Source organism: Acanthisitta chloris, unplaced genomic scaffold (genome assembly GCF_000695815.1).
Source record: "Acanthisitta chloris isolate BGI_N310 unplaced genomic scaffold, ASM69581v1 scaffold809, whole genome shotgun sequence".
Lineage (NCBI taxonomy): Eukaryota > Metazoa > Chordata > Aves > Passeriformes > Acanthisittidae > Acanthisitta > Acanthisitta chloris.
Window position 1 is genome coordinate 25,863 of NW_008690608.1, and position 20,567 is coordinate 46,429.

General features: G+C 41.3%; 1 protein-coding gene across 1 annotated transcript in view; it reads left to right on the forward strand.

Annotated features, from left to right (window-relative positions):
• Positions 1-10,887: 10,887 nt before the first annotated feature.
• Positions 10,888-20,567, forward strand: part of BLVRA (biliverdin reductase A) — a 29,122-nt gene continuing 19,442 nt past the window's right edge. The window contains exon 1 of the mRNA XM_009081860.1: positions 10,888-10,959. The gene's annotated coding sequence lies outside the window, so the exon portion shown is untranslated. The remainder of the gene's footprint in view (positions 10,960-20,567) is intronic.

Consider the following 20,567-nt stretch of genomic DNA (forward strand, 5'->3'; position numbering starts at 1 on the left):
GCTACTTTAGAAACTAAGTTAAAATGTTCTAGTATACACGGTTTGACAATTTTTTTATTTTTTAGAAGGATTGAAGATGAATATTTGGCATACATGGGGCTCTTGGTAAGCTATTAATTACCCTTTTTTAAGTGGTGTGTGATGGCTTCTATCTTCTTAATGTACTCCTATACAACACAGGGAATCTTAGAAATGCTATTTTTTTCTAAAAAACTAAGTTAAAATGTTCTAGTATACACGGTTTGACAATTTTTTTATTTTTTAGAAGGATTGAAGATGAATATTTGGCATACATGGGGCTCTTGGTAAGCTATTAATTACCCTTTTTTAAGTGGTGTGTGATGGCTTCTATCTTCTTAATGTACTCCTATACAACACAGGGAATCTTAGAAATGCTATTTTTTTCTAAATCATCTTTCAGATTTTGCTACTAACTTTCCAACTATGTTTTCCAGCTGTGCTACATGTAGAAATGTTGTACGACAGCAAACCAGCACTTCTAAAGCAGTTTTGTGTCTATGCAATTGCTACACCAAATGTAATAACAAAGTTGCACATATGAACTTTCACTTGTGCTACTATGCTGTTTGTTTCTCACTGCAGTGTAGGCTCTGAAACACTTAGGCTTTTAGTTTTCTCTCTTGGTGCTTGTACAGCTGTGTCCACAAGTGTACATATCCAGTAAAATCTAAGGAAATGTTCCTGGATACCAGGATTAAGCTTAGATAGCTTCAGCTCTAATAACTCATATGAAGTTCTCTGCTTTCTATTTAACTGAGAATTTTCATAAACTTCTTGCAGCAGCTCACATTGTAGCTCTAAGTGTTGACAGTTGCTTTCCAGTCCTACTAGAATAAGTAACATCAATCTCCAATCTAAACTCAGTAGGCAAAATGGGTTGGTGTATGAACTATGTCATGTTGAAGCTCCCTGGATCCCAAGGACAGATGATATTAAGGGGCTAAGGCAAAAATTCAAGCCTAAAGCTTTTATTGACTAAAGATTAAATGCCTGATACTTAAGTCATGTGAAAACAGTCCTGTGTCACACATTTAAACTGACAGGCTGTGTCTCCTTCCTTGGAATGCTCTTTAATAACATATTTACTGGGCAACCAGTCCATCAAACATGGCCAATGTTTCTTTAAAATCTTCCTTTATGTGGCTGGAGATAATGGTGGGCAGGTAGTACAGAAGAAAAACTATTCTGTCTACTGCTTGGCAGGGGTGATTTCAGGGAAGGCCACTGAAGAGATGCTAACTATGAGTTTTGGAGAGGTCTTAACTTTGTGAAGGGGCCAGAAGAAAATGATACCAGAGAACAGAGTACACAGGACTATGTGTAAGTCAAAGACCTTTACTTACTGATGTCTGCACTGAGCTTACAAAACATGAGGAACTTTTTAAGGCAATACTGTTCTTCATTTTAAGACCTCAAGAAAAACTATTGTCCTGCTAAATACGCTATTTCATGGCTTGTTTTCCTCCCTGTGTGTCCATCTACATTATCCTTGACTTTTTACCTGCCTAGGTCTGTCTTTCTCCTACTGGCTGATACCTTTTTTTCCTCCAGTAGGCTGAAGAGCCCCAGCAGCAATCTCTGAGAAAAAACACACCTGTATGGAAAGTATCAGATTTGCCTCTAAGCTCATCTAATCAATGCTAATCACTCTTATCTCACATGCTTTCCAGAGTAGGTTCTTGTAGTTCTCTAACCTCTTATGTTTCTGTGCCTGGTTTTAACGTTAAAACTTCTTTTATGGTTCTCTTATGCCGTGAACAGGACGCAGGATTTGTATCTCTGGCAAGACTCTCGTATTCCTTCTACTTACATCCTGACAAAGAGAACTCTTGTTAAGCAGTTTGGTCACTGTATCTATGAATGTCTCTGCATTGAGTATCTTATTTTCTCCTACCTCCCAAATACCTTACGTACATTTCCCAGCCTGAGGTGAATGATTTCTGATGCTACATTAAATTGAATGTTGTTCAGATCTTGGTGTACCACCCTGTGTTTACACCTTCAATTTGTGGTGTTCAACCATACAGCCAGTTGCAGAGGCTCTTGTAAAGTGCTACAAGACTGAAAAGCACTGGTGTGAGGTCTTTGGGACTGTGCTAGACTTCTGTAGGATCAAATTTCACAGAATCACAGAATATTCAGAGTTGGAAGGGACCCATAAGGATCATCACCTCCAACTCTTGACCCTGCACAGGACATTCCTTACAATCACACCATGTGCCTGAGGGCATTGTTCAAATGCTTCTTGAACTCTGTCAGGCTTGGTGCTGTGACCAAGGGGAACTTCTCTGGGAAAAGTTTTCCTATAGATATTTCAATTTCTTATGGGTCTTCCTTTTGGGGGAGTTCAATACATTGATTTTTAATTATTTTAATGCTAGGCTGGATTCTTAGAATTACTGATGGCTGTATCTATATCAGAAATAAGCACAGATCTGCAAATCACAATACCTGATGTTGATGGTTGTGTTCCCACTATGTGTGTTTGTGTGTGTGGTTTGTCTAGGCTAACTCTTGCCTGCTCTCATGGGCTTTCCCACATATGAGCTGAGGAGGGGTTTTAGGCATTCACCTGTGGTGCAGCCTCTGGTGATCCATCTGAAAACTTAATGTTCAAGTCAAAGTGCAGTGCGTGGAGACAATCTGCTTCAAACCCACGCTCTTGGCCCTAACTCATTTAACATCATCAAAGTGAGAATCTGCATTAGTGCTGGAACATAGATCAACACCTGTCAGGCAGTCTGGGAGATTACTGTTGCCATTAATGAACTTAATCCGCATCTGGAGAATGCACACAGTGGAAGATTTCTATCTCTTTGTTAGTTAATAGGAGAAGCTTACAAAGCCAATCTTCAGAGCAGATACAGCTGCAGATATGAAAAAGGAAAACATTCCCTGTTCACCTGCCTCCAGTTTGATCTATGAGAGATCTAATAATGTGATGGCAGAATACATTTTCATGTAATTGGGCTTACTATGTTTAATGCAGTGATCAAATTAATAGCAGGATGAACTTTTTCTTTTGTGTAGGGAGGGCTAAGAAAGTCAGGGATAAACCTGTGTTATCTGCTGTGTACTGAGGATATGCAGAGTACTGTAAGACAGCTCTGAAAACAGAGACTATGTGTTATAGCTGGTGGTATGCTATGCAATCACTTAATGAAAACACAAAAATACCAAGAAAAGCAAACTGCTCTGCCCTGGGGGAAGGGGGGGTTAAATACAACTGTTATTACTGCTGTGCAGCTGTTAAAAAAACACCACCACACCACACCAGATGAAAGTATTCTGTCACTTAAGACATTCTAAAACCAGAAAGCATCCCTGAAACATCCTGAAAGGCAGATGGCAGTCTGGTGATGCTTGTTGCTCACAATAGGGAAAAGACTAAGAAGCAATGCTGAACTGAGAACTGGAACAGTGTTATTAATTTCAACTTTTCTTGTGTATCAGGTAACTTTTCAGAAGTACACTCTCAAGGAGTTTCTCTTCTTTATGATATGCTGAGTAGAAAAAAGTAAGACTGTATCTTCAAGAGGTTAGCTCCCACACTAGCTTTATGGTCACATAGCTGCTCCTTCCAGAAACTGAGAAACAATACAGCCTTTTCCTGCAGCCTCCTCACTTATGCAAACACACAGCTCAAAACTGTAGACTGAGTCACTAACAGCATGTTAGACAAACAGAAAAATGCAGCCAAGTCCCTTTTTCCCTCTCCCCTCTCACTTGCTTGAATATCCAAGTATTTCAAGATCAAGTGTTCACACACATCAGTTTTTGACTTCTGTTTTTGTGGCACTTGTACAGTTGGGAGTTGGACAAGCAGTGAGGTCTATGTACAAAGGTAGGCTAGAGCTGTTGCAGGCAGCCTTCAGATCCATATCTAGAGTTCCCTCCTAATTCCCAGAACAACCACAAGTTGGGCTGCCACCAGCCCATGCTCAGAGCTAATCTAAGGGCTATGCTGCAGTACAGGCAAATAAGGGAAACTGCTGTGCAGTAACAGTGCTCACATGGAGCTATGTTGTTTAACAAGTAAGATGCACTCACCTGTGCTGGCTAAACTGTGGCAGACATAAAAGAAAGGGCAAGTGCCCTAACAGCCATATTGTTTGGGAAGGCATGTGTGAGCCTGTCTCCTTCTGTGAGCTCCAACTCTTAAGGTGCCTTAAGTGCAATGAAAACAACCCTCAGCATCAGCTCTTCTTCCTGCTTGATTCTATGTTGTGGTCACAGCTGCAAAGGTAAGGATGTTATTTTGTTCCTCTGGCATTGAGTCAAACCCCAGAAGTTTGTATTAGAAAAGTGGCCTGGAAAGTACTGTATTAACAGACATGCAAATCCTCTGACTTCTGGGGAATAACCAGCTTTGAAGTAAAATACATTCAGCAATAACCCACGCACACTTCATTAATTTCAGAACTGCAACAGCAAAGTACTACTTAGAAAAAGCTATAAAGATAGTAATGAAGGGTTTGAGTTTTATTTTTAATCCCAAAAGCTCCTTATCTCCATTCTCCATGTTTTTTCATTCGGTTTACAGTAGTCTATGTTAAAGTTCATCTAACAAAAAAATGACACATTAAGTTTGGCTAACCTCTTCACCCCCCTCTTGATGGGAATCCTTTCTTCCTCAGGATAATAAATACAACAACTTTACAATTGCTATGTTGCATGTTTAAGATAACTTTTCTTTGCATTTTGAGTTTAATGGAATTTGGCTGATCTGGGATATTCAGCACCTTAAATAAATGAGATAGTGAGGGCAGCAGTTCTTATCCAGCCTTAAGTAACACAAAAAGGTCTCTAGGCAATGAGCTGCCAGAAAGGCAGTTTTGTTATCTGTCAACATGCACACGTCTGTTTCTACCACACCCCCCAGTCAAATTTGAGAACCTTTAACACAGGCATGACATGAAACATCAGTTTACTGCTCAAATTTGAGCCAAAGCTTAAACTCAAAACAAAGAATAGTTGCAGTTTAACACTGCATTTAAGTGCAGCTCTGTGTTGCTGCTGGAAGGGGGGTGCCCTCCCTTCTGCTGGACTGTGCAACTAATGTCTGCCATGCCCAGAAAGTCGTGATGCACTGGGAAGCCAACTTTCAAAGGGCCAGCTGATCCCTAAACCTGATGCAAGAGGTACAGCACGATGCTCAGCTGGGCAGTGGAATGGGGCCATCTTGCTGTCGCAGCCTGCTATTACTCCAGCCTGTAAGGCTGGACTAAGGAGGCTTCTTTTTGTTTGCTTCAACACTTCAGTTTATCAAAAACTGGCTCTAAAAGAAGCAATTCAGCCCACTCTTATACCTCAGGCTACATGCTATCTTCTTGCACTTTAAGAGTTCATGTGAATGAGCAGAAAGTAATTGAGTCTGAAGGAACTAGGAAGAGGGAACCAATAAAAAGGGATAGGGGAAACCTTGTCTAGTTTAGTGATCAGAGTAGTCTTAAACATGAAAGTTTCAATTTTTAGAGAAAAAAACATAACAGTCCCTTTTCCTTTGCAGTGTCTGAAAATTAAATGTGGTCAAGGAAACCTGCTCACAGGTTGTACCTGAATGATGAAGTAAATCTGACTGTAGTTTTCTTATCACGTGGAGGAGCTATTGCCACTAACTTGCTTTATGTTTGCCCTACCTCTTTACATTTCCACTAGCTGTGTCTCAGCCCAAAGGATGTAATCTGCCATGTCCCCCTGAGCCTGCTGGCCATAGGGCAGAAGCAATGACATGGGATGATCTCTTCTACCAGGCCTGCCATGAGAAGACTAGAGAAAATGGCTTTAGGCTGAGACAGAGGAGATTCAGAGTAGATACTAGAAAATTTTTTTTAACTGTTAGGGTGGTCAGGCACTGGAATAGGTTCCCCAGGGAGGTGGTGGAGGTACCATCCCTGAAGGTGCTTAAGAGGCATCTGGATCTGGTGCTGGAAGATATGGTTTAGGGGTTACAGTGGAGTGGCAGGTTAACAGTTGGACTTGATGATCTTAAAGGTCTCTTCCAACCTTGATGATTCTATGAATCTCTGCCATCCCCCCTGCACTTGAAACCCACCTCTGCGCGAGCTCACAGTGCCACTGGAAATACTTAAGTGCATGAAACGTGCGTTAGAGGAGCAGATCTTTCCAGTGGCTTGAATATTTCCTGTGTATCAGGCTTTGCTTGTAGCTTGCTAGGTGAACTTGCCTCACCTCCCACTTCTAAAAGCAGGTGAGTTGCATTCGAAGTGCAATTACCATGAACACCTGGGACTCACACTGGGAGATGCTGTGTGCAATCACTGCATGACTGGGTGAGGTATCCGTGGTCTGGGGCTCCCTGTTCAGCGAGGGGTGGCCTGGGGCGGCACCGCGTGGTGCTGCTATGGCTGAGCAGAGGGTGCCATGCCATGCCATGCTGCCCGAGATCTGCACTCTTTTGTGGTGTTTTATTACTGTTTTTCCAGGACAAGCCTTAACCCAAGCGACACCTAAGAGCCACTCTTGTGCAGCCAAATAGAATTGGAAAACCCAACAGAATTTCTGCAAGTGTCTCTCCAGCAATCCCCAAAGAAAACTCTGGGTCTAATCTATCTGATTCCATGCATCGATAAACATATTTAACTTAATCGCTGCTGTCTTTAGTCCATCTTTTTCATTCCAGATTTATCCCTCATCATTGTCCTGCATAAGCTGGTGGCCCTGTTGGAGTTTATTTAACCGAGCTGTCCAGCACTGTCCCTGAGCTCAGCACTTAGGCTGTAGCATTTGCAAAGTGTATGTGTGAGCATTGCCAGATTACATGATCCCAAGCTTTGGCTCACAGCTTTGATTCATCTGAAATTAAATGATGAGTGTACCAATGACATCAGAGTGTGTTCTGCTCCTCTTCCTTACCGCATCACACCTGCTTTGATATTTATTGCATGCCGTTCCTGACTGAGGAGTCAGTCATTCTTCTAAGAGTGGTTGCCAAGCCAGTTTGTTGTTACCCAAGTAGTTTCCAGCTCCTTATTTACACTTTTGGCCTTACCGTTGTGATTTAGTGGAACACTATCTGCTATCTCATTCTCCCAAATAAAACTTTCTTCCTATGGAGGGCTTCTAGTGGTTTCCGGTCAATTCCTATCATCAGGAGATGATTACATAATTTTGTATTGCTTAGTTGTGCCTGACATGATAATTCACAAGTGAGAGGTTGCTATGTTGTAGCTAAAGTTAATTAATACATCTGCTTGCTAGGACTTGTAACACCCCTGGGACTGTAGAAGGAGAGAGCAGGGAGAAACATAGCATGGAAGGACAATTAGCAGAACAAAACAATGTGCAAATCTGACAAAAAAAAGAGACTATGAGAAATACAGGACAAAAAAGGAAGCGGGTGGCCCAGCCTCTGTCTGCACTGATAAGAAGCCCTGTTAAGAGACTGTTTTGTATGCAAAGCTGCAGGGTTTTTATCCTCTCTTTCTCTCCTCCTGTCTTTCCACTACCATCCATTTATTGTGGAAATTGGGTGCCTTTACCTTTGGCATGGTCTGACTCCTACATATCTAATTACTCTCTGAAAAATCTATACTTTTCAGACCTGAAGAAGGATTTTGTGCCAAAAGCATGTCTACAATTCCCAGCTATGCCTCTGTTGGCCTAACTACCTAACTGCAGGCCTTCTGGTAATTTTGTGATGATGAAAGCTGTATAATACCCATCCAATATTGGTGAGGTTTTATGGGTATTGAAAGGCTCATTATTTGTAGACACTCTCTCTGCCATATGGAAAGATGCTCATTATTTATAGACACTCTCTCTGCCATATGGAAAGAGAAACAGACAGTGTAAGACACTGTTACACCTGTAGAGCTATGTCCATGCTGGGGGCTATTTGCTGCTGCTTCTTCCCAGGCTGACATTTCCCCCTGCCCACTGTCACCACCCTGTGAGGACCCAACTTCTCTCACCACACATCTCACAGCCACAAACGTCTCCTCTGGAGCCCATATCTCATTCCACCTCTGGAGTAACCACTTCCCCCACCCTCCCAATCTTGTCCCAGCCTAGAGCTCAGTTAAATGTTTATGGTTTTACCTAGCCACCTGAATACATAAACAAACTCATGGCAGAGGGAGCTCGAGGCTGTATACAGGGATCAAACAGCAAGTCAGGAGTGGTTTAAGCTAACCTAAGTCTAAAGTGTGGAGGAAAGAGGCAGTTGTGCCCTACTGTTCGACTGTGTGTTGCCACTTCCACCTGGTTTTGGGATCTGATCCATTTGGAAAGTAGAGGGTTTTATTAATTATGATATTGTATGGGTCCTACATCCTGTAGAACATGTGGCTGTACAAATGTGAGCACAGTTACTGAATCCAAGGGCTCTGAGTTACATCTGCCTCTAATCACTCCCACATGCATTCTTTCTTATGTTCTGCTATGCATTATGGTTTCCTATCATGTGCTAGTTGATTCATTACTTTATGCTAAGCATACAATCATGTGCTAGTTATTAACTCTCCCATATGTTGAACTCATGGTGTGTATCTTTAAATGCCATATCACCTGGTCTGCCAATCCTCCTTTATGTAATACCATACATATGTTGAAGACCTTCATTCATGCTTTGATGGACTTTTAACTTCCTGTTCATTGGTTTTGTGCGTATTATTTACTCTCTGGATCTCCTCCTTATTTCAGTTGTGTAATGACTGTAATTAAAGCTGCTGAGGTATAGATCTGTGCTTTAACCTGTGGTAATACAATGTGTTTGAGAAAGGATGTAGAGAATTCTGAAACATCCTGTGACTTATTTGAAACAACCAGCATAGTAATGTCAGCAGAAACCCCATGTTCAGATGAAGGTATGTTAGACCTTGGAAGGTTGGGAAGAGTTATAACTTCATAACAGGCTCAGAAAATGTGATTCTGGCAAAGGAAATGTAGCCAGAAGGAGGACAACTGAATCCCTGAAGTCTTTCTGATGAGGATGTTAACTGGTCAGAAATGAGTGAGAATTTCAGAATAAAGATTTTATGGAATCTAGAGCTGCATTGAATTTTTAAGTTTTATAAGAAAAAGACAGACTCCTTCTAGTATGACTGTTTACACAGCACACTCCAGAGTTTGCCAGAAACATGCTGACATGTTTTGACACGTGTGTGCAAAACAAAAAAGGTGCTGAGTACTCTAGAGTTATTTCTGCTTTATTTTTGCAATGAATAAGTACAGAATTTGATCTTTTGTACCTGTAGTCCTAATGTGACAGTTTTAGGTTTTGTCATGTGGGTGCCAATCATCAGCACAGTGAAGAAAGATCTGTGGAATTCAGACCATCCTCATTCAATACACTGTTCATTGCTGGAATTGGTGGCCTGGCCAGCCCTGTCTTGCAAGGCTTTTATCTTCCAGGCCCTGAAAGAGGTAGCTAAGAGTCCTGTTCTGCATAGATACGAGATGGCAAGTAAAGAGGCTGGCAGTAAGAGCTGAGTAAAAAGGACTCCCCAAGGAACAGCCAGTCCTTAAAGCCTAATTTATATAGTAAGAAAAAGTTTTTCACTGTTAGGTGAATCAGGCATTAGAATAGGTTGCCCAGGGAGGTGGTGGAGATGCCATCCCTAGAAGTGTTTAAGAGGCACCAGGATCTGGAGCTGGAGGATATGGCACAGGGGTTACAGGTGAGTAAGAGGTTAGCAGATAGACTTGATGATCTTAAAGGTCTCTTCCAACCTTGATGTTTCTATGATTCATAATATGTTGTGGGCCAGAAAGCAATCCCTGTAGAAAGGAAGGCAAATAGTATGGAGTAAGAGTTTGTCTAACACCTGGCCTGGGCTGTCCTAGCAGCTGCTCTCTGTATACCACCTACTTGGGCAAAGCCAGGCAGTGTGATTTCTTTCCCACTGGGCACTGTTGAAACTCCCAGTTTCCTGAGCACAGATTCATATCCTTCAGCATGAACCCTATGGATGCAGCTGGGCAGACACAGGCATTGTTGATGTTCCAGGTGTCTGCAAGCTATTGCATGAGTGGGCTCTGGATATTGCCTGGCTGGAGTTGGTGTCTCAAACATTTGCTTGTTACTGGGTGTGCAGTGCCAATTCACACACTGCACTGAGGTTATCTCTATTTCTTTCTTCTAGTTTGTGCAAAGTAGGGAGCTAGGCGATAATCCACAAATGGCTAGCTCCCTGGTCATCAAAATTTTACATTAATGATACATTTTAGCAAACAAAAGTATCAGCATCCCTTGGCTACAAGATGTATCGTTCTCTCATCAGTTAGCATTCTATCTTCTGTTGGTTGAATGATTCTCTTACTTCTTATGCTAATTGGTCCATATGCTCAGTCTTCTCCTGAGTCAACGGGTTGCTAGAGTCAGTGGGCCATGAGTCAGTGGTTTCAATTTCCCCTGCAAAAATACCCTTTTACCCAGTTAACACTCTAGATTGCTGAGTTGGGCCTGTTTGTTCTTCCTTCTGGCCCTATCTTTGCTATTATGCCAAGCATCCTTGCAATCTGTTAGTTCAGCATTCCACCGTGACCGATTTCAATAGATATATAACTTTAAGCTCCTTTTTTCCCCCCTTATTCTTTCTCTACAGCTGCAGCTACTGAGGCATATTTGGCATTTTACTGATAAGTAGTTTATCTACTTGGAAACAGTACACCAGGGTGACCTCTGCGTGGGCTTAACCAGGCGTCTCGCAGGGGTCTCCGGGGAGGTGTCAGCCCCTTTGCTAGCCATGTGCAGCTTACCTGGTGTTTTCTAGGCGAGAGCTCCCCGCGGCTGCCCCAGCTTCCTCCGGCTACAGCCCGCCCTGCAGAGCCTCATTGGCCGAGGGGGAGCTGCGGCGGCGGCAGCGATAGGACAGGCGGGCGGTGATGCGCCGGAGCTAGGGAGCGTTGTGTAAGCAGGAGCTGCCGGGAGCAGAGGAGAATTAGGATCACATTTCTCCTCTGTGAGCTGAAGAGGTTAGTGACTATTACTTACTCTCCGCTAAGTGTAATTAGGATTTGGAAGCAGCGGTTTCATCTTCTGCCTTCGCAGCTCACCGCCCTCCCCAAGGTTGCTCGCCACCCGCGTTTTCCCCCTTGGTTTGGAAGGATTTGGGGAAGTCCTGCGAGTCACGTTGCTCTGGCTGCTCCAGAGACACCCACCGCACCAGGGGGGACAGCCCGGCTCCTGGGGAGGGGACTCGGGCAGAAAAAAAGAAAGAAAGAGAAAAGCCGTTTATTTGGAAGAATGTCCAGGGTGCTGTGTTGGCCTCTAAATGATGTGGAAGTAGCCAAGTAGCATCATCGGGTGACCAGGGCACTGCATGGTGAGAGTGTGAGAGGTCGTGTGAAACTTTTCCTACAAAGTGATTTCTGAGCTTGTCTTTAGAAGTGCTGAGCTTCCTCCAGATTCTGTTAAAATCCATGTTTCCTGCAGGTGGTTTACAGCCCCTTCTGCAACAGCAGACCATTAACCATGCTGTACCTCAGTTTACCCATGTGTAAAGTGGGGATGAAAATATTTTGCCTTTCATAAAGGAATGTGGTGGGGCAATATTTCAGACAATATTTGGTGGCTCAAAGGTGATTCTTATGTTTTCAGATACAGTACAGAATCCATGTGTAAAACACATTTACACTTTATTAACAATTTATGCTCTAGTGGCAGATCACCTATCTCTCTCTTAAAAAAATTAAAATGTGCATCAAGGCTCAATCTACACACAGAGAAAAAACAAACTCAGCCTTATATAACTCCTGGCATCATGCTAAACTTCTCTGTTGGAGCTTGTTAAAAAAACCCCCAAAAACAACAAAACCAACCAGTGTTAATTAGGGCAACAGTTTATTGAACTGATTTTGTGTGAAATAATTTTTATTCAATTCGTTGCATTGCCAAATTAATTTCTGTGGAATGAGGATGGTTTTTCAGCTGTTGGTTCTCTGGTTACAGATGTCAACACAGAATGGCACTGTGCCAAGAATCAGTAACATTGTGTTTGGGCATCTTTCTGTCATTTGTGTTGATAAATGAGAAAATGAAGACAAATCTGTTTCAATAATATAGATCCAACTGGAAGTTTAATCTTTGCAAAATGAAGAGCAATAGGTTAATATATATATATTATAAGTTAAAGTCATAATAAAATCTGTCACAGACAATGCATGTCACCTAGGTATTAACTGATACTAAAATATTAACACATTATATATTTCTTACTATTGGATATGGGAACTTCTCTGATACTGGAGGTCTGATGATTCTGCACTTGTCCTCCTGGGTTTACATCCACATGGTCAGCAACCTTTTTTTCTAATACCAACCTCTCAGTTTCTTTAGGCAGTGAATGGAGTAACTGTGAGCAACTGGAGTTGAAGTCAATGAAGTATGTTTTTTCTTATCCTTGAAGGAATGGCAATGCTTATTTTCTAGAGCTAAAAAGGAGACTCAATCTTTGTAGTTTTCAACTTCCTATTGTTCTCATTATTTTCCAAGTTGCTGTGCTAACTGGATGTTTCAACACCCACTCCTCACACCCCAAAGAAACCAAAATGCAACAACCTGAAAAGACTACCACATTCAGCTCCAAGAGACCTCATTTTAAATGTCAAAGGGCATACTTTTTTTTTTCTTTTTTTTTTTAAATGAAGAACATCTGCTATATCCACAGACTTTGAAAACTAAGCTTGGCAGTTGAGGGCAGGACCACTTTGCTCTCTGCTCTGAAAAATGAACTGTTCTTGTCTAAAACAAGTGAAGAAAAATGGATAAATTAATTGACCAGTTTTCAAATTAAAATGTGAATCACTTTCTATCCTACATGTTGGTGTTAGGAATTCAGTAAGATGCAGGACTGGAGTGCACATTGGCATTTTTGCTTTTTAGTGATGACTGTGAAGTCACTTCAGTTTCATCTGTCTTGTGGAGAGGATATTGCACTGTATGTTATGCAGATTTTCTGTAGGAAGCTTCAGTGGGCATTTTCCATTACCATTGCTGTGGTCTGTTGAAGTTCTGTTAATGTTCTCATCCTTGGCTAGGTAAGCAGCAGTCAGGCAACATGAGATAAAACAAAACCAACCTGGAAAGAAGTGGAGAGACTAAAAAAGAAAGCTAGGATGGATGTGATAAAGCAGCATTTGCAGTGGGAGAATACCTTCTCAGGAAAGGAGTTCCTGTGTTTCACACAGTGGTACTGCAACATCAGTGGAACAGTGGCTAACTTTTTCACCTCTAATTTTCAAGAAACCATAGATCTTTCTGAAACTTGCAGGTAGTGCTCAGTGTGTTAAAAGAATTTACATTATGCTTGTACTGCACTTTCTTAAGCAAGGAGTCCAAAAGGTTGCTTCACCGAGGCGGGAGGGAATGGGGCTTAGGGAAGAAAACCAGTCTGGAAGCCAATACACTTAGCAATTGTATTCTGCGGTGAAAAAAAAAAAAATTCACCTTGGATGTATACATGCCCTTTAGTAACTTAGTAGAACAAAGGTTGCTGAGGAGCTTCTCTGGAGTTGGCCTTGAACTGTGGCAAGTGTTCTCATGCCTGTAAGGCCAAACTGTTGGGTTTATATCTTGAAACTTCATAAAATAAGTGCAGCTATGATAAAAAGACAATACACATTTGACCTGTTTGTTCTCTATTAAGCAAAAGGAGCTTTGGCTTTTTGTTTAACCGAACATAAGTGTTCCCTAGAGTAATGTTTGCAACCCAGACAGAGCTCTACTGTGTTAATGAGAAAACATTGCACAAAATACACCTGACTGGGAAAGATAATGAAATGCATTTGCTAATCCGGTTCCTCCAGATGAGTACAATCCACGGCTTTAACAACATGAGTTCAATGATTAGCATTAAAAAAGTTTCACCTATTTATTTATTTTTTTAATCTTTCTTCTCAGTATGATATTATAAACCAGTTAGAAAGAACCTGTTTGGGGCAGCTAATGTTCTTGTTATAGTAACTATGCTAAATGCTAAATTAAAAGCTGCACTACACTGGCTAATAAAACAAGTTCTCATGGCTTGTGTAATGTTACCGTGTTTATTAGCTTTCCCACATAGTGAAAGGTGTAGGCTGAAAGGCATCTTTATTGTCTTTTCAATACCTTTGACCCGTGAAGGACAGGAGAGGAAAGCTGCCGGAAAGATCATGGAATTATTAAATAATCCATCCCTAAATAACAGACAAAAAGAAAGAAAGAAGTGGTATAGGATGTGAGAGGGAAAGTTGAGACCACAGTCATTCTAGTTGAAACATTGTGGATGTTTCTTTGCTATGCTAGAAGCTGTAAAGCTTTGTGACCCTTTCTGTTGCTATGGAAAGCAGCCCTCAGTCAGTGTTTACTGTCGTTGCAGCTCTGACACAGACTGGTACATCTGTTATTTGGTGATGAACACAGAGACCACAGTGGCTTGCTTGTACTTGTTTTCAGAGTAATTTGCTAATTTTTCTGAGGCATAGCACAATTGTGTGAAGCTGGAAGAGGGATCAGCACGTCGGTATAGAACTCTCTGTGTTTAGTCTTGGTGAGGGAAGTTACAAATGTACAAAGGCCTGAGATTTTTTTTGTTATTGTTCTTGCTGTTAAATGAGGTTCATAAAATTTAGATGGAGAAGCCAAATTAACTCCTGGTTTGTGTATTCTTCTGAAGCTGTGATTATGTAGTGCCAAAAATATATGAAGAACTCAGATAATCAGGAAATAAATAAAGAGGATAAAGAGGAATTCTGTACTGTTGATAATTCAATTACATGATGAGGCTGTAAACTGGAGTGGTACCTTTCTGGCATTGGAGGTCATTGTGGCCTTCATCTATTTTCATTCTTGTTCAGTTAGTAAACAAACAAAGTATGAATTTGCAGCCTGGGTATCCTGGAGTGCAGTATCTGTTAGAAACAGGCCTGAGGTGTCAGAGATGTCTTAGGTTCATCATCCAGAAGTCAGGATAACCAATCCCAGCGGCTGCTGAAAATGTTTGCTCTGGGAAATGTGTTTTTCATCTGGACTTTTGATTTTTTGAAATCTATTTTACATTTAGTTACTTGCATAGTGAAGTGAAATAGCTATCCATGCATTTAGCCCAGTATTTGCAAATTAAGATGTACTGTCTATTCTTATATGCCTGGCATCTGTAATGAGACCTGAAGACTGAGGGCTCTTGAATGAGTGTTTTCAAAATAAATAGGCAATTTGCTGACTCTGCTTATTGTTTAAAAACAACAGTATTTTGACAGGTGTTCCCAACCCAGTCCTTCCTGGGTAAGTCCTGGTGACAGTCAGTGTGATCTTAACAGTATTTTGACAGGTATTCCCAACCCAGTCCTTCCTGGATAAGTCCTGGTGACAGTCAGTGTGATCTAGTAATATTTGCAATATAGACATGATGAAGACACAGCAAAAGAATCATAAAAATAGTCATATTATATGATAATGTAAATAGGGCTTAAAGTGGCTTCACATCCTTTTCTCCTCTTGCCATCTAAGCAGGGAATGTGGCCATGCAACTCTCTGGCTGCTCTTAGCCCAGTTTTTCTGTTAAGGCTTCATCAGAAAGGATGCTGCTTTCAAGAACACAGTCTTTACTCCCTGGTGTCTTTGAAGAAGGCCTAACTTTGCACCATGGAGATGCATGAGGTACCTCTTTCCCCTGGTGGAAGATCAGCATATTTTTGTGTTCATGTACTCAGGTTGAGAGACACCTTTCAGAAACGACTGCTGCTCCCATCCCTGCCTGCTGGCTGGTAAATTCCCAGCATCAAAAGGCCTGTAGCACCTTTCAGAAACGACTGCTGCTACCATCCCTGCCTGCTGGTCAGTAAATTCCCAGCATCAAAAGGCCTGTAATATCAGAAATACAGGAGAGAAAGTCCTCCTATCCTAGGTGCTTCTAAGTTATCAGCTCCTAAGGAAGCATGAAGGTGCTGATAACCTCAGAGATTAAGTTTCTTTTGCTTAATTGACTGCTAAATGAGGCTTCAGCTCTTCATCTTTTGCCCGTGGGCTCTCATACTGCCATGCTGACAGAGATGGCCTTTTCTGTCAAGAGAATCATCATGAGCAGGGAGAACTGATGCAGCTGCCAAGTCACTCTCCATCATATTTGAAAAGTCATGGCAATCAGGAGAAGTCTCCAGTGACTGGAAAAAGGAAACATCACACTCTCAGCAGGGGGATTGGACTAAATGATTTTTAAAGGTTCCTTTCAACCCAAACCATTCTTTTGTTCTAACAAAAAGAAGTGCAAAGTGCATTCCTTTACAATGTGCTCATTATTACTATTTTTAATTTCCAGTTCTTACATGACCTTAATTTTGCTTATATGCCTATCTAGAATAAACTTGCCTATTCCAGACTGCAGAACTAAAATCTGTCAGGAGGAAAAAACATCCAGACTTACAGCAAGTGTAGCCAAATGGCTTATGGTCTGTAAATCCATCTCACAAGCCATTGTTTGGCCACACTGTTATGCTCTTTCTCTGACTCAATTTACTCCTGAACAAAACCAATGGATCTGAATTAAATTGGATGACTTGTTATTGCAGACACTTGTCATTTACATATTCTGAGCTGCTGAGTCTCTATTGCTACCTTTATGTGCACAAGTCTGACAGTGGGAGGGAAGAACAAATTTAGTGTCCAGTATCTAAAGCAAGCATCTATAAAACAGTGACAACTTCCAGATGCCCATATGCAGTGTTAGTGTTTATCATATTAGTGTAATATGCCTCGTGTCTTCCATTTACAATGGTAAATAAAGAGATTGTATATTTGAAACTCTTTTTCTGGAGGGGTCACTGATATGTGGGTGACTTAGATAATGGATATGAAACTTACACAGTTGACTTCTTTCTCAGAACCTCAAAGTGCTTTCTTGAATTATGTTAGCAGAAGGTAAGTACAGAAGAAGGGATTTAGATGGACATGTTATAAAGTAGCAAGGCTGAAAAAAATAATGAATAGGATTTAAAAATTACCTTTATGTTACTATAGGTGGCACAGGATGGTAGTAGTCCAGTACAGCCACACTCTTTTCAGAACTCAGTGACCTTTTGGCTGCTTAAAGGAATGGTGCAGTTAAGGACATGAAGTTGAGGTGGGGACAAATCTCTTCTCTTACAAGAGAACTGTTAAATCGTTTCACCAAAATATTGCAGAATAAATGGGGTGGGTATATTCTACTAAAATCTGGATAAGAGAGGTAAATGCCTTCAGTGTCCCAGACATTTCAGTGGCCTGCCCATTCCGCCAAGGACAGCAGAGCTCTCCGTGTTGCTCTGCCACGCATCGTCATCCTGTCCAAAGCTGCCTACTGTCTCCTGAGCTCGCAGAAAAGTGGGAATTTGCCTTCCTCCTCTTCCCTCCTGCCTCATGCTGATGTGTCTTGGCTGAGCTCTCTAAGGCCTCTGCGTCACAAGGACAGTGAAGAGCAGTCTCTGTGCTACAAGCAGTGGACGACAGCCCGACAGCACCACGCGGACTTCAGCAATCAGGGGGAGGCATCTGGTGCCAGGAATTTTCACCCCAGGCAGCTGCTTTTGACAGGACCACCACAAGTAAGAGCACAGTTCCTTCCTCTTGTCTATTTAGCAGTCTGAGAGGGCCAGTGGTGAGGACTGTAGGTGCTACTGTAAAGGCACCATGCAAGGTTGCACACATTGATGTGTTTCGAGGTCAAAAATCAAAGTCAAATTTTAGGGCTAAGTCTGTGCTGGAAGCGGTAAGGATAGGAAGGGTGATACTGGGAGTCATGTTTTAACCTCAGTGAAATGCATGTGGATGGTGCTGGACATAACATTGCCATGAGGGCATCGCTAGAGAAGCAGTTATCACTGCCGACCTCCCTGTGCCCTAAAGTGACACGAGCTGTGGCCACATTGTGCTCAGTAAAACTGCTCAGCATAATGGGGAATGTTATGTCTTGCAGTGTTTTCAGGCAGAACTGAAAACAGCTTCGGCGGGTTAAGCTGAAAGGAGTTTATCTGAAATTTACCCTTCCGTCATAGTTTGAGTTGGCATTTAGACTTTCTTCCATCTCTGGCTCAGGTTGGAAAGACGGGTTCATACTTGCAGTTATTTTTCTTTTAAAAGATGTATTTCCCTCTTCCAGTGCCTCATGTATTGTCCACTCCTTCCTTTGATGGGCATTTGTTCAGCCACAGCTGATATAAATAAAGTAATAGTCCACATCAAGCAGATTCATTTGGCACAGGAAACCAGAAAGAATGGTACTGGGTTACTTTATCCCAATTCCATGACCATGCTGGTTCTGAATAAGTTGTGCATTTAAGATATTCTTTTGAGCAGGTACTCAGCTGACTAAAACCTTCCAGCTCCACATCTTTGAAGGCAGATTGTGAGGAGTAAAGGGGGATTTTAAGCATATTAGCCTATTATAGTTATTTTTACACAGATTTTGGAGAGGGTCTTGAGTTTTTGTAGGCACTGCTTGCAGCTTCGCTGGTCCCAAACTGATGAAATTTAACAACATATGTAAAATCTATGATGCCCCTAATATACTGGAACAATCCATTCTGTACACTTCTCCAGCTAATGTCACTGTGTGGACTCAATCACCAAGTCACTTTATAATTTTTAATGAGTTTTGTATTTATTGCACATTCATGTACAGGAGTTGCAATATATATTAATCTTTCTTTATACATATTTTAAATATAGGTAGTTTTGGAGGGGCTTGAGCCACGTAGAATCTTCTGCTTTGCTTGGACTTGGACCCAGCTTGATGGCAGTGTTTTAGGGTCTTTTGCAAACTTTTTTGAACAAAAAATATGTTGATGGTGAATCTGTAATGAGGCACACAGTTGTAAATAGAAACCATTCTGTAGGTCATTCTTTGCTTGTTTATCAAAGCCTGAGCATGAGCCTGAGTATGTCAGGCTCTAGCTTGGTATGCTTGAAGGTTCAGGTAGAGGCATGCTCAGAACAGACTGATTGTACAAGTAAATCAAAACTAGTGGGTAGTTTAGCCATCTTCTTGCCATGTAATGCTACATCTCTGCTTGCAGAAATTGCAGGGTTTGATGTGGGTAGACCTAGGAATTAGAAGGGGAGACATGGAGTTGCTTTTGTATTATGTTTAATTGTAGCCAAAGAAAGCATTTTTCCTCATAAAACACTTTGCATGGAACCTAATGTGTCATTGCACTTGTGTAGGAAATGTTTTTACAGCTTTTCTGTAGCCTTCTTAATTTTTTTAAAATGGACTTTCTGATCAGTCTGTTTTAAGTAGGATAGGAAACGCCCCATCTAGTGGCTGATACTTTGATAAAGGTGTTTTGCCTTCTTGGAACAGTTTAACAGATGAGTAGCACGTCAGGACTACTGCTAAAGCACACTGAATTACAGACTAACTCTTCATGAGAGAGAACCTGTCCTGGATTATTCTTGTGTGTTGTGTTACCCAATAACATGAAAAATACTGAGCTTTGAAGTTAGGAGGGAGTAGCCTCAATTGTTAGTCTTCATTCAAGAGCTTCTGCTTTCCCTGCTCTCAAGCAATTTCTGACATTGGTAGATTTCCAAAATGTAATGGGAATGGAAAGCAACCATTGCATTTTTCTGGCCCTGTTGAGAAGTGGTAGACTGATAAAATGACAGATGTTAGGGCATAATTTTTAAGATTGCAACTTTGTGCTAAACTTTATCTATTTCCTAAGTTATCTCAATCTAGTTATTAAAAAAACCAACCCAACTTTATAGCACTCTCAGTTTATTTTAGAGGGCTGGAGACACTCTTTTTGCTGGGGTAGCTAAAGTAAATACACTTGTCTGACCACTAAATTTTATGTGTATATTGTTTGCTCTGAAGAGAGTATGGGGCAGGCCTCTGGTGTTATGTGTTGCTGTCACGTTAATAATGCAGGCAGAGGGTTTCATCAGCCATGGCAGGCAGTATCTTTATGGTGACTGCAGCATGTAGCAGGAGTGCTTTTTATGTTTGGAGAAATCTCAAAATAGGTCAGCCTGTTACAGATCTGGGATGCAGTGACCTTTAGTGGACCGGAAGATAGGTATCATCTATTGGGTTGAATCCATATGGATATTAAAAGAACATACTTGTAGCTGGATATGTGTTTTGTTCTTGTGCCTACTAGTATTACAGTAAACAGCAAGACCTTTTATTTCTTAATGGGCTTGTAGGAGTATTCTGATTGAGATCAGTGGGATTACTTGTGATTAAAGCTAAGCATGCATATAATTCCTTTTAGGATTTGGGTTTCATATTAATTTAAGAGAAGAGAAAGAAGAAACCTATTTTTGAGTTATGCATTATAGGACACTGTTTTATATAGATATTTTAATACAAACTTTAGTTATAGTCACCCTTTTTAGATATCTGATCTGTGTGGGATTTCCTACAGTGAAGAGAGAGGTTGTAAAAATACCTGCTTCTTACATTGCACTTATTGGCAGTAAGTCTGAGAGTGCTTTACAGAAGAGTGAGGTTTTCCCTGTTCTGAAACTGGGAGGACTGAGAGGGAAAGGGGTTGTGATTTGCATGCTTTAGGCCACCCAGTAAACTTCTGGGAGAAAGTAAGAATACATCTTGGAAATACAGCAT